At 42.3% G+C, this 13,881-nt stretch overlaps 1 long non-coding RNA gene across 1 annotated transcript in view; it reads right to left on the bottom strand.

Moving 5' to 3' along the window:
• Window positions 1-13,586, bottom strand: part of LOC309625972 — a 264,883-nt gene extending 251,297 nt beyond the window's left edge. Inside the window, exon 1 of the long non-coding RNA XR_014242856.1 lies at window positions 13,326-13,586. This is a non-coding gene — a long non-coding RNA (uncharacterized lncRNA). The remainder of the gene's footprint in view (window positions 1-13,325) is intronic.
• Between the last annotated feature and the right edge of the window lie 295 nt (window positions 13,587-13,881).

Raw genomic sequence — 13,881 nt, 5'->3', positions numbered from 1 at the left:
CATTGTACAAACCATTGCTCCTGTCTGCGTTCCCTACTCATAGTTCAGTAACTCCTAATGTCGTCCTGATCTTCCAAGCTTCAGCTTCTTTCGGCTCCTCAAAGTGAGCTCTCCTTCATGAAACACAAACCGAGGCAAGGTCTGCCTGTCGGGAAAGGTCACTGTGTTTGGCAGGATGAGTGCCATTAGCAGTGGTCCACTGAAGTCCAGGGGGAGGAAGCGGACAACTTCCTTGCCAGGCAGGATGAGCAAGGACGCCTCTGGAGCCCTGATAACAACTGTATTCCTTCTGTGAATTGGCTGAGCCTCCTCCTGTGGTGGGGAGGACCAGGGCCCAGCCCCAGCTTCACCATCTAGTTTAATTTGACCGCGGTCAAGTTATGCAGCTTCATGCTTGGCTTTATATGTGAAGCGGAGGCAATGACACACCTGTTAGTGTAGGCACTAAATGGGGGAGTCCACATAAAACTCCTACACACTCACACTGTTCGACACAGTGCGGCCACTCTGAGCACGGCCGGTTGCTGACGGCCTCCTCCAACCCAATGCCGTCCAGGCTCATTCTGCTACCTCAGCTCCAACTGTCCTTCAAGATGGGCATGATCATCCCTGTGGTCAAGATGAAGAAAATGAGACTCAGGAAACTTAAAGCCAAAACAAATCCCAATTTGCACAACTAGAAAATCACCTTGGACCCAAACATGCATCACCCTTGGTACTGTGTGTGGAATATCCCACTGCCTCACCTTGAGGGTTATGTAAAAGTCCCCACCCTGTTAAGCTCAGGTGTGCCCATGACACATGGCTTCGACCTGTGAGCTGCAAGTGGAAGCAGGTGTCACCTGTACCCAGAAGCTTTGAGAACCTGTGCAGGCTTCCTCCTCTTCTGCCTGGGTCCAGATGGAGGGCAGGCGAGACATGGGGATCCAGACCCACAGTTAATGCCCCTTCCTGCAAAGCAAGCTTCCCTCAGATCGAATCACATTAAAAGCCTGTTGTCTTTACCATTTAGTATCAAGAAATGATTAATCAATCATGTCCAGGTACCAATAATCCTCTGCTTATTTAATTTGCAAAGCTTCTATGCTTAGTATTTAGTGATTAGGATGAAGTGAAGTTTCCATGTAACATAAATATTTGTTGTAATACTAAAATTGTGTTAGCAAATTTTTCTTCCTTAGGCAGTGAACAGTGAATAAAGCTAAATGTGAATTTAATTATTCGGGATAAGGCACAATTCCATAGATTTAGCTTCAGAAACTGTTGAAATTTTTTGTTATGATTGTATATCTGAGATAAATTAGTTTCTGAGTCTTTATTTTCAGAAATCCAAACTCAGAAATGAAATTAGGTGTGGATAATTCATATTCAGTACATTCCAGTTTTAATGTAACTGAATCATGATGCATTGAAACCTGGTAACAGTATTGGCCAATTTACAGGGCAAACTAATCAGATAATCTGATAACCCATAAAATAATCCTATGAAGGACTCAACATTTAAAATGATGGAGACACTATATGTAATGATTAAAGGTAACAGGCCAGGAGAAAATGATCCTATATAAAATGACTAGTCACATGCAAAAAAAAATGACTATTCATCCTTGCTACGTTTAGGATGGGTCTCCTAACATAATTTGTAAACTGTAAATTAACACAAAAGGAACTAATAGTTTTTTACATCACAATGTAAATCAAAAGATTCCAATACCAACTCCATCACCTACGAAAGGAACAGGAAAGGGCTTATAATTTTTTTTATTTGGTTTATTGCATGATGACTTTCTGTGTTCCTCCTACAACTGCTATATGGGGCACTTAGGACGCAATGGTATGAAAGTAAAGTAGAAAAAGAAGCAAAGAAAATATTAATTTTTGTTCAGCAATATAAAACATGAAACAATAGAAACACTTGAAATATAAACAATGAAATATATTGTAAACACAAGAGTATACAGCATTCTGAAATACATGAGCCAGCGTTTCAAATAAACATGCAAAAGTGACGGTTAGGTGTGCTAGAAAGGTGTGTCTAATACTGTAGAATATTACGCTCACTTTATTTTTAATTTGATATTACAGAAATGAAATTTGCGCTGAAGAGGAAAGCAAGAACCATACTGATACTCCAAGATCTTCCTAGCTCCTCAGAAAGGTTAGTGAAACTATTAAGCATTCTTTGAAGTGGAGGAGATTAAGGAGACAGCTCATTGAGGGGAATAAATCTCTACCTGGAACAGAGGTCTGCAGTGGGGGCTGGAAAGCTATTTGAACAAAAGTCATAGCATTTGAGATAAGAAAGGGATGAGCAGCAAAGGAACCTAAGGCCCTCTCTTTCAGAATAAAATTCGTGGAAATTTATTCTCCCATAGTCTATCTGTAAGTGCAATTCCTGAGACCTTTCCGATTCAGCAGTCTAATAAAATGACTCTGGCATGGCATGTCATTTGCTCCATGTTAATTCCACTTATCTGTGGAATCCACATATCCCTCTTCATCAGTCAACAAATATTTACCGAGAAGCTGTCATCTGCCTGGGACTGTGAAGGTGCAGGACAGAGAGATGGCAGGGACACCACACCTCTCCTCAACAAAGCTTCCTAGCAACAAGGATACCCTGTGCCCTCAGGATCCCAGAGGCAGCACTGAGCTGCTAAGCGCCTGCCTTGGAATCTGACGTAGGAGACCCAGCCCTCAGGTGGGGCTTGCTGAGGTGCTGCCCCGCCTCCACGCAGTTCTGTGGGCTCCTCAGAACACTGTTGTGTACACGCTGTTTTGTGCAAAGAGCCATGTGAGGAAGTGACTGGGACCGCGAGTCAGTTTTTACCAACAACTAACAGGGACCTGGGATTTTAGGCATTTTACTCTTCATAAGAGATTTAACCACAGAGCTGAGCAAGCCAAGTACGTTTCTTGATAACCATTTCATTACACGCCTCCTGCATGTGATTTAATTCCACACTCTGCTGGGCAGTGGTGGAAATTTTAAACGTCTGACGTGTTTTTTGTTTTTTGTTTTGGGGGGTGTTTTGGGGTTTTTTTGTTTTCTTTTTTCTTCCCCCCCCCAGCCACTTTCCCCCCTTGGTGTCCATACGTTTGTTCTCTACATCTGTGTCTCTATTTCTGCCCTGCAAACCGGTTCTTCTGTACCATTTTTCTAGGTTCCACATACATGCGTTAATATACGATATTTGTTTTTCTCTTTCTGACTTACTTCACTCTGTATGACAGACTCTAGATCTGTCCACGTGTTTTGATGTGGAAGATCTCAGTGACCAAATTAGTTTTATTATCTGACCCAAGTCATGTCAATTCAGTCGATAAATATGTGCCAGGGTCCATTAATATACAGATAGATGATAGAAATAGATAGATGATAGATAGGTATAGATAGATAGATAATAGACAGATATAGATAGATGATAGATATAGATAGATAGATGATAGATATAGATAGATGGTAGCTAAACAGATATAGATAGATAATAGGTAGATAGATAGATATCAATAGATAGATAGGAGATAGATCGATCGATAGATAGACAGGTTGATTCATTGATAGAGAGATATGAGAGAGAGACAGAGAAAGAGAGGGAGGAAGGGCATCCATAGCTTCCATATAGATTAGAGGGAATTCCGTTTATTTTTGAGGGTGTGCTATGACTACACTGAAGAATCTAAGTTTATCCGTATATTTTATTTCTTTTTTTAAAACTATGAGGGAAATACATTAACAATGGTCACTTCTGGGTTGTGGATATTCAGCTGTTAGCATCTCTTTAGCATCTCTTTCACCTTTTTTGCATAGTTAACAAACATCTTACAATTTTTAAACAAATCTGTTGATTTTCCACAACAATTTTGCTTTTCCATATTTACTTGCAGTTGAAATAGTTTCATCTGCCACATATAAAGAGCTTTTCTATGAAGAATGTTTGTGAAGAGTTTTCCTTTCCTGTCATGTCAGTTTACCCCAGAAGCTCTCTGCATCAGGAATTGTATGAGGAAAGATTCAATCATAGGGAGGGATGTGGATAAGGATAAATATGAGACTCAGTTAAGAGAAACAATTACCTTAACAGTACTTGTATTTACTCATTGGGGTTCAACATATACAACCAAGTAAACAAACTGGGAACAGAGAGTTATAATAATATGAGACTACTCAGATGGGATAGGCTAGGACAAGAGTGGAAGTGGGCTGAACCCTACAAACTACATGATGGAATAGCAGTCTTTCCTGGTCAGGTTCAGTGCATATGATGACTTTCAGAAAAGAATCTTTTGAGAATGCAGATCATGTCAAAATTTTAATGTGATAAATTAATGAAATTGACACATAGAATGGACCAGCAATGGATGTATTCTGTTTCTACCAAAGCGTTCTTTAGTTAAAATTTAATCTGAGAAAATGACAAAACCTCCACATACCTAGAGTCTAATTCTGAAGTCTGGCATGAGTTTGAAAGAGTGTCACCTCAGTTCTTCACTCCACCTGTAAGGAAGGAGAGACACAGAGAGGCCGCCTCATGGTCCTCCTCTGGCTACTTCCTGGCTCACAAGGTCTGCTGAGCCTCGCAAGACCCCAGCCAGGGCACATCTGTTGCCTTGACTGCCTGTTTGGTTCTCTGCTTGTGTCTGTGCCGCAAGGGACCAAGAAATAAGCTGAGGAGGACCTGGAGGGGCACAGAAGCTGAGGCTTTAACTCACTAGAATGTTTTGGTGCTTTATGAGTTTTACTGTTTTGAAAACATTTATGTAAGACTGGCCCAGGGTGCTGAGGCTGCAGGTGCCAATTTTATGAATCAGATCAATTTCTCACTTGTTAGCTGCAGTTGTATATACATTTCCCCCTAAAGACACGGTAGCCTCCAACTTTATTAGTAAACATGAAACATTGGAGAATCAGGTTCTTTGTGAGAATGGCCAAGTGTTTTAACCCAGCAGTGAACGTTGCTTGTGTACAGACACACTCACTCCCCATGAGTCAGCTACTTAGGAATCCAAGGGCAACGAACTTACACTTCATAGCTTTAGTTTTCTCATATGTAAAATGAGTAGGAAGAGATTCTCTACCCTGTATGGTCATCATGCCTGATTCATAGTAATCAAGAACCCAATATATGTTAATTTGGGGCATGAGAGTAGCAACAGAAAATGGTTGTGTAAGCAGTGGTCCTACTTACTGTGAGTAACAGGAAGAGAAAGTCAATGCGAAGGGCGTAAGACGTGGTTGAATTGAGCACTCTTGGGGAGAAAAGTCACCATCCTGTGAACACTCTCCAGTCTGTCCATAGAAACAGTTTATTAGCCCAACTCCTCCCAATACAGGTATCACGAAAACTCATGGCCATTGTTGTGATAAAAGCAGAGAAGAGGAAAACCATGTGATTAAAAAGGACAACTTCAGAGGCTTCTACCTGAGCAGTGGTTTAACTGATCTATTTGATAGATGACAGTTTAAGGTGTAGTGAAGATATTTGAGTAGGAAATACGAGCGAACCTCTCTACCCACCTGTACTTCCAGAAATGATCTCAAAGGAAATGACAACAACAGTCCAAAAAGACTAAACGTGGGTGTTTCCATAAGAGGAACATGAAGAAGGGAGAGTGGTGATAAATTGTATACAAGAGTCTCTGATGGACTAGACACCCAGTGGAATCAGCAGAGGATTGTAACAGGAATGACTGAAAAGCAATCTGGGAGGAAGAGAGGTTTGGACAGTGAGTTTAGATGAGGAGGATTGTCAGGGAGTAGCAGGACCCGAGACTTTCTTTGCGGCCTGTGTAAGCAGGATGGGTGAGGCGGCCACTGAGATGTTCACCCTTAGAAGCTGGGGTCTCCAAGCACTGAGATCACACAGAGCAGTAGCTACACTTAGGTTGGGGAGAAGACTATGGACCAAGGGCCAACGTCTTTGATGAATGAGGGTCTACATCATGCAGACAATAGAGAGAGGATAGGATGAAAAGTTTGGCTTTATGAAGAGGGGAATTGTAAAGACACATGCTCTTTTTGGACACTGACACATACTGAACATGTAAAGCCACTAACTGGTTTCAGTTCCTAGAGAGCTTCAAGAGTAGAGTTAGATTTGAGCTAAGACACGAAGGTGACACGTGTGCTCTGATGAGAGCTTGTGAATACAATACAGAGGGTGCTGGTTGTGGAGTGATTGTTCTAGAGGATGTCGTGAAAAACCTCAGGGAGTCTGGGAGGCACATAGGGGCATGTGGGCTCAGGGAAGTGGGAAGCGCTGTGAGTACCGCAGAATAGGAGCATGCAGATTGCTGAACAGATTTGCATTACCTGTGAGTGAGGCTCATGCCTGTTTTCTCCAGTATTAGGAATACGTTGTGTCCGCCATATGATGTTGATGTAAGACCACCTGACCTGTCCTTCCTCTGACTGAAGACCTCCGGACTTGTCCTCAGTCTTATTTGAGAGTCAGGGTATAAACACATTTGATCATACAGATAAACGTGCGACAGTATCCTGAGTTTATTTTAGATTATGTTTTGCTGAGCTGATAAGTTATGCGGAAGTGGAGGTAAGAAATGACATCATCAAGCCCACTCCTGAGCTTCCATGTCTTCATGAGTGAGGTCCTGCTGCAGGCAGGCGGCACCGAGGGTAGAGCCCCTGAAATCTCTAAGCCAGCTGACGGGGGCCAGCCACACTGCGGTCCCAGGCTGTCTGGTCTCCAAAGGAAGAATCTATACGTTTCATTTTGTCTTTGGAATAACCTTTTTTGAATATAAACAATTTTCTTGGAAACTATTTTCCCCAAAGGGCTCTGTCTAAACACCACAGCTGGTTCCATCCATGCAACGTGTTCAGCATAAGCCCAAAGTCCTCTGTCCTAAAAAATTCTACGGTTTACCATGCTTTCATGTTGATTTCCCATTTATTTGGATATTCTACCCACAATGTGCTGACATCATTCTACTACTGAAATCCATAGTTAGGATGGTTCCAAAGCCTCAGATCAAAATGTGCAGTTAGGAGTGATGTCATCATGGAAGATTAAGAGTTTCTACTGTCTGCTCCACAATTTAGATGATCACCTGTGGACTCGAAAGCCTTCCTGAAGTCCAGGGATCCAGCAGAGAAGTTCCACACACCTTTGGAGTAAAAAAAAAAATAGGAGCAGATGCAATGAAGAGGGACCAGGAGCGGTCTCTGGCTTTGCCCAAGTGGCACAGCCAAGGGCCATGATTTCTCCTTTCGGGGGACAGTGAGATTGTGCAACAGTGCTGGCCTCCCAGCTGCACAGGACCTTGTCACAGAGGCCTATGTCTCTCTCTCCCCATCCAGAGTACTGAAAGTCAATGAAATCAGGAAAACCATACACAAAATAGCGCAAAACCCTAACCTGGAATACAGTGTTGTTTTGTTTGTGCCTCAATCTTTTGAAAAGAGGAACAGTAGAAACATGGAATGCTCCGGAATAAGACAGATCTTCTGTGTCTGGATGCGAGACCAGACCGGTTCTGCTTGAACAGTTTGAGGAAAAAAATCATGTGACAAAAGATGTTGGATGAAACATAACTCCTGACTCTGCTTATTGAAAGACAATCCTGTGGAGGAAACACCAGGCTCATCCCTGTGGCCAGAGGGCAGACTTGACCTGCCTCGGTGACCACAGACTCCGCTCTTACTAAACCCCCAGTCATCCCTCATCTGCTTTTACACCGGTTTGAGGAGCTGAGTTAAGACTGAGACCTGCTCACAGCCACACACCTTAGGGAATCAGAGGGAGAGAGGATGCCGCTTATGCTGTTATTATTATCATTATACTTGTTATGAAAGAAATACAAGGTCTGTCAGAGTATCGTTCTGCTCACTCTCCTGCCTCTGATGGGAAAGCCTGAGTGCCCTGTCTGTATCCACATACTTGAGTAAGTGCACATTCACGGGAGTAACTGTGTCTGTGGGAGAAAAAGCTTGGGCTACGGTATGTATGTAGAATATTAAGAAAGTATCAAGTGGCAAAACTTTTGAGTCAAGATGCCTCCTTTCAGGAACTGCGAAATCTCAGGCCAGTTTCAGGAAGGGGGGCAGAAATCCAAGTGACACTCAGCATCCTGCTTCAGATTTGATGACTCAGATATTCACAGGCCTGTGTTTTGATGAGTCGCTAGCAAGAGGAGCCCCGCGTCTACAAAAGTCCAGCCCCTCAGAGGGATTGGCCGTCACGGACACATTGCTAACCAGCACTTACACGTGGTTGGTCAGCACTGGGGAGTGGAATGTGCCATTTTTGTTCAAAAAGAAGGAGCCACCACCTTTGAAGATGCCACCACCCGGTTAACTCGTGCAAGTTCACGGTGTTCTATCTACTCCCTTTCCAAAGGAGCACTGCATTCTGCACTGACAAAGAGGCCTTCCTGGTTTGCTGCGCCAGCCAATTTTTTCTCTTTTTTAACCGTTAGCAGGGAGGGTGTCCTTGCGGTGCCAGCAATAGCATCCAGGGCTGTAATTTTTCCAAATCATTGGTTTTGTTTAGCAGAATGGAGTTGGCTGTCCACAGAGATCCCGACAGCAGAATGGGGGATGTTTAGACCGCAAAGTAATTAGGAGACTCTCAGAGGAAATCCCACACGAAGCTGATCTCCTGTGAGAGCCAAGCCAGTGTCTCAGAACTGGGTCGCACGGAAACGCTTCTCAGCTTTCAGCTTGGATCTGCTCTCTTGTCTGTTCCTGGAGGGCCACGGTGCCCTGAGTGGTTCCCTGGCCGCTTGCCCCGTTGGCCCCCGTCCTTGGGTCCTGAGGAGAGGAGCTGGCCAACACCCCGCTGTGCCTTATTAGGACTGTGGCTCCCAAAGTCAACACTATTCATTCTGGCACACGCGCCTCCCCTTCAGAGATGGACTTTTTCTGCTTGTCAAATTCCTGCTGATCCTTCAAGATCCAATTCAAGTATCACCTATGTCATAAAGTTACCCAGTTCCGCCAAAGAGGTCCTTGGTCACGAATTTCCATTATACAGAATCTGCAGGCGCATTGATCCTGGATGTCTAGCCTCCAGAACAGTGAGGGATCAATGTTGGTTGTTTATCAGCTGCCCTGTCTGTGGTGTCCTGTTAGAATGTCCTGAATGGGCCAAGGCAGGGGTCGCGCTCTGTTCTTTCAACTCAATGTTGTCTAAACCCAGACCTCCGATGAGAGAGACTGCTGGTCTCTGATCTCTCACGAGGTTGTAACACGATCTCCTTCATAGAAGAAGGCAATTGGAAGCTGATAAAGGAGTGAAAACCAGGTCTGAGTGTGAGGCCAAGCAGTCGCCCACGTGCTTTCTGGTGCCCAGTCCCTTTCTCGTCTCTCCCAGTGGACAAGGGGACCCTGGATGTGGCCAAGAGGTGTGTGTGGACACAGACGAGTCTCCACACTTACGACTCTATGCCTCGTAGATAATTGTAAGATTGCTAAGTGACAAAGGTCTTCCGTACCTGAATAAAGTCTGCATGGGTCCTTCTGCCCGCCCCCCCCAAACAAAAATAATAATGGATTGCCTAGTATGGTTCGCCCATGTAAAAAAATCACACTGCCATTTTTCTTACTGTTATATTTATTAAGATATGATAAATATCACTTAAACAGATATTATTTTAAAAGATCCCAGAGTTGACAGAAATAGCAGTAGCTACTGTTCATTAAGCATCTTCTGTGCATAAGCCACTGTGCTAGGAACTTGAGAGATATTTTCTCAAATCTTCCCAATAGCCTGGTATGGTAATTATTGTTATGCTCTATTTATAGAAGAGCACTCTGAGCATGATGGATTAAGTGAAGAGCTGAAATTCAAACTTGCTTCTTCCAGGTTTAAAGCCAGTGTCACACCTGGATAACTTTCCTTGCCATGTTTCTGGGGAGCAAGGTTAACCCCAGGGGAAGTTGGCAGCTTTCCAGAAAGTTGAAGAAGCCGGACACACGACATGCCTCGCTGTGGGAGGATTGACGTCCACCTTGAGGGGCGACAGCTTCCAAGATGCGGACTCCGGTGGCCTTGCACTGGTAAGGGGCCACAAGGTCCTCAAGTTCATTGTTCTGCAGATGTGTGAGCAGATAGATGCTCCGTCGACGTGGAATGCATGCGTGCGTGGTTCTAACATAAGGAGAAACAACGCTGCAAGGCGGGAGGTGGGGAGCAGCATTTCTCTGACTTTGCCCAAGTGTGAGGAATCGTGACTGGGGGCCAGGAAAGCAGCCCCCTGGCGCGGGGTGTGTGTGCTCAGCACTTATCTCCCGGCCGACCTGGGACCACTGCTCCTGCTTTGGCTCATTGGAGTAGCTGTATTTTACTTAGGGAGATATGAGGTTATTCCTAAATAATTCAGGGCTACTGGGAGGGCGAAAGCAATTGTGAGAATATTACATTTCCATTAGACGTATTAAGTGCAACCAGACTGTCAAGGGTTCTCTCATGGGTTGGATTCTGCAGGCTCTTAGGGTTGGCGGCAGTCGTCAGCACGGGGCGTGTTAAATCGTTGAAGTTGAAGGTGGAGAAGTAAGTATTACAAGATACTCAGGGATTCCACAGACAAATAAACTCCGGTAAAAGATGTTGGCTCATGAAAAGTATTTTATGCAAAAGGACTCTGAATAAAAGTAGGAAAAGGGTGAAAATCAGTCACCCTTACTGAAATATATGGGAAAAGTCATTCGTTTAAGTCCATTATCAAAAGTATCTAAAAACCCCACTGGACAGGAAGAGTTCAGTCCATCTATTGCTTTGTCCCCGGAGACAGTGCCAGTAAGAGCAAAAGAAAACGTTCTCTTTTTTACAGTCAGAGAAGGAAGAGGTGTTAAGGTAAGTTTTCCTATTGTTACCATGAGACTGTGACCCGGGAGCCTCTTTCAAGCCTGAATCCAGGTTCAGTATCTTTTCATTCAGTTACTTGTTCAGGGGTGGGGGACCTACTGAATAAAAACACTGGTTAAGCTGAGATGATATTCTGGGCTTCTTCTGCTAAAATGTGACATTGCTTAAATGTTTTAGGGTTTTCTCTTAGTGCATGTGAAAATGGCTGATGCTACGGAATTACAGAAGGGCGGAGGCGTATTGCACATCTTAATTAGTTCAATCAGACTGGATACAGGAGTGACTCTGGACAGGCTCGCTGCCACCAGCCACCTCACTAGTTTCCACCACATGCATCTTCCTCTCTTTGCAATCCATGTACCACATTATAGTGAGAGTTTTCAGTTTCTTTTTTATCAGCTTGTTAGATGCGTAAGTGACAAATGGTAAAATGCACTCATTTTAAGGGTACAGGTTAATGAGCTTCGACAGATGTATTTACAGACCTTTTAACCATAACCACAAACAAGACGTAACATTTCTGTCACCCTAGATGTTCCTTTATTCAGCTTTGCAGTCAGTCCCCTCCCCGCTCCCAGCCCCTGATTAACACTGGTCTGGTTCCTCTCCCTATAATTTCGCCTTTTTCGGAACAACCTGTAACTGAAATCATACCAATGTAGCCTCCAGCATCTGGTTCCTTTAACTTAGCATGGACCTTCTGAGATGCATCAGTGCTGTTGTGTGAATCACGTGATGTCCATGCTGGGTCTTGTTCTATTACAGGTGCATCGTCATCTGTTTATCTGTTCAAAACTTGGTGGGCATTGTTTTCTTTTCCCCATCTATTGGTGATTATGATTAAACATTCATGCACATATGTGTCCTTAGTTTTCATTTCACTTGAGTAGATACCTATAGTGGGCCTTATGATAAGTATATGTTTAATTCTATAAGAAACTGCCAAACTGCTTTCAAAATGGGTTGTACTATCTTGCATTTACATCAGCAATGTATGTTCTGTAGTATTTTTCTTGTAATTTTTTTTATGGTTTTGCTTTCAGAGTAGTTGTATTCTCACCAAATGAGTTGAAATGTGTTCTCTCCTCTTTTATCTTCTGGAAGACTTTGTGTTGAATGGCTATTATTTCTTCCAAAAATTATTTGTTAGATCTTACCAGGGAAGACATCTGAAACGGGAATTTTATTTCTTTAGTGGAATCATGGTGACTGGTCACCTACCTCTTCTTGGGTGAGACTGCATACTTTCTATTTAATCTATCAAATATATTGCCTTGAAGTTTTTTAATATTCTTTTATCTTTTTAATGCCATTAAGGTCTGTGCCATTAAGGTCTATGCCATTAAGGTCTATGGTCTATGGAGCTCACTCTTCTACTCCTAATATTGGAAACTTGTGTCCTTTTTTTTCTTGATCACTCTAGCTAGACTTTTAATAATCTTCTTAATCTTCTCAAAAGGTGAGTTTTGGTTTAACTGATTTTCTCTAATTTTCTGTTTTCTACTTCACTGATTTTTGCTCTTTATAATTTCCCTTTTCCATTTTCTTGGTATTTAATTAACTTTTCTTTTTCTATTTTCAAAATTTGGAAACTTATACCACTGATTTGAGACCATGTTTTATTTTCTAATATAAGCATTTCTTGAATTAAAGCCCTCTCCAGGCACTACTTTAGATGCATCTCACCCAGTTTGATGAATTCTGCTTCATTTGTATTCAATTAAGATGTACTATAACTTCCCTGAGATTTCTTCTTTGGCTATTGGATTATGTAAAAGAATGTTGTTTAATTTCCAAATATTTGGATATTGTCAAGATACCTCTGTGTTCCTGACATTTTTAGTTTAATTCTGTTGTGTTTTGTTGCGTTCAGAGAACACACTTAGTATAATTTCAGTGCCTTTACATGTGGTGATATTTGTTTTATGGCCAAGAGGACCATATCTTGACAAATGCTTCATGTGCACTTCACAGCCATGTGATTCCTCTGCTCTTGTGTGGAGTATCCTACAAAATGTCAGCTAGGTAAAGTCAGCATGTTGGTATTGTTCAGGGCTCTGGGCTCTCATTTCTGTGTGTCTATTCTATCAATTACTAAGAAAGAGGAGTTCAACCCTCCAAAAGTAATTTTGGATTTACCTATATCCCTTTTCAGTTCTGTCAGATTTATCTTGAACCTTTGTGATTAGTTCCATGCACATTAATTCTTCTTGATGAATTATCTATTTTTATATAATAAAAAAGTCTCTCTTTATGTGGTAATATTCCTTGCTATATGGCCTACTTGGATGTTAAAAATTAATTAATTAATGTTAACACAGTCATTTGCTTATACATACATATTTAATGCCTATGCATTAGTTATACATATTTAAGTCTTTAAAAAATAGTCATAATTTTAATACCATTTTCAAATACATAATAAAATACATAAATACAAATATATAGTTAATGCAATTTTAAAGCAGTTTCTGATTTGAATATAAAACTGACAACTTTGGGGCTTCCCTGGTGGCGCAGTGGTTGAGAGTCTGCCTGCTAGTGCAGGGGACACGAGTTCGAGCCCTGGTCTGGGAAGATCCCACATGCCGCGGAGCAACTAGGCCCGTGAGCCACAACTACTGAGCCTGCGTGTCTGGAGCCTGTGCTCCGCAACAAGAGAGGCCGCAATAGTGAGAGGCCCACGCACCGTGATGAAGAGTGGCCCCCACTTGCCACAACTAGAGAAAGCCCTCGCACAGAAACGAAGACCCAACACAGCCAAAAATTAATTAATTAATTAATTAAGTTTAAAAAAAAAACAAAACAAAAAACTGACAACTTTGAATAACTTAAGAACTATATCAAGGTACACATTAAGATTAAATGTTCTTCTCCTTGATTCTTCTTTAATAAATCTTCCTGCTTTTCACCCAAACCAAGTCATGTATCAGCAAATAAGTAATGGAAAATTGTTTCTGCACCATAATTATTTGAGAAATTTATAACTAAGAGACTGTTTAATCAGTTAAAAATCAAACTTGCAATGGTAGACCTGAAGGGATTCAGAAAA

Source organism: Balaenoptera borealis, assembly GCF_965194805.1.
Source record: "Balaenoptera borealis genome assembly, chromosome: 3".
Classification (NCBI taxonomy): Eukaryota; Metazoa; Chordata; class Mammalia; order Artiodactyla; family Balaenopteridae; genus Balaenoptera; species Balaenoptera borealis.
Note: the sequence above shows the minus strand (reverse complement) of the source record. Positions and strands in the feature narration are given on the sequence as shown.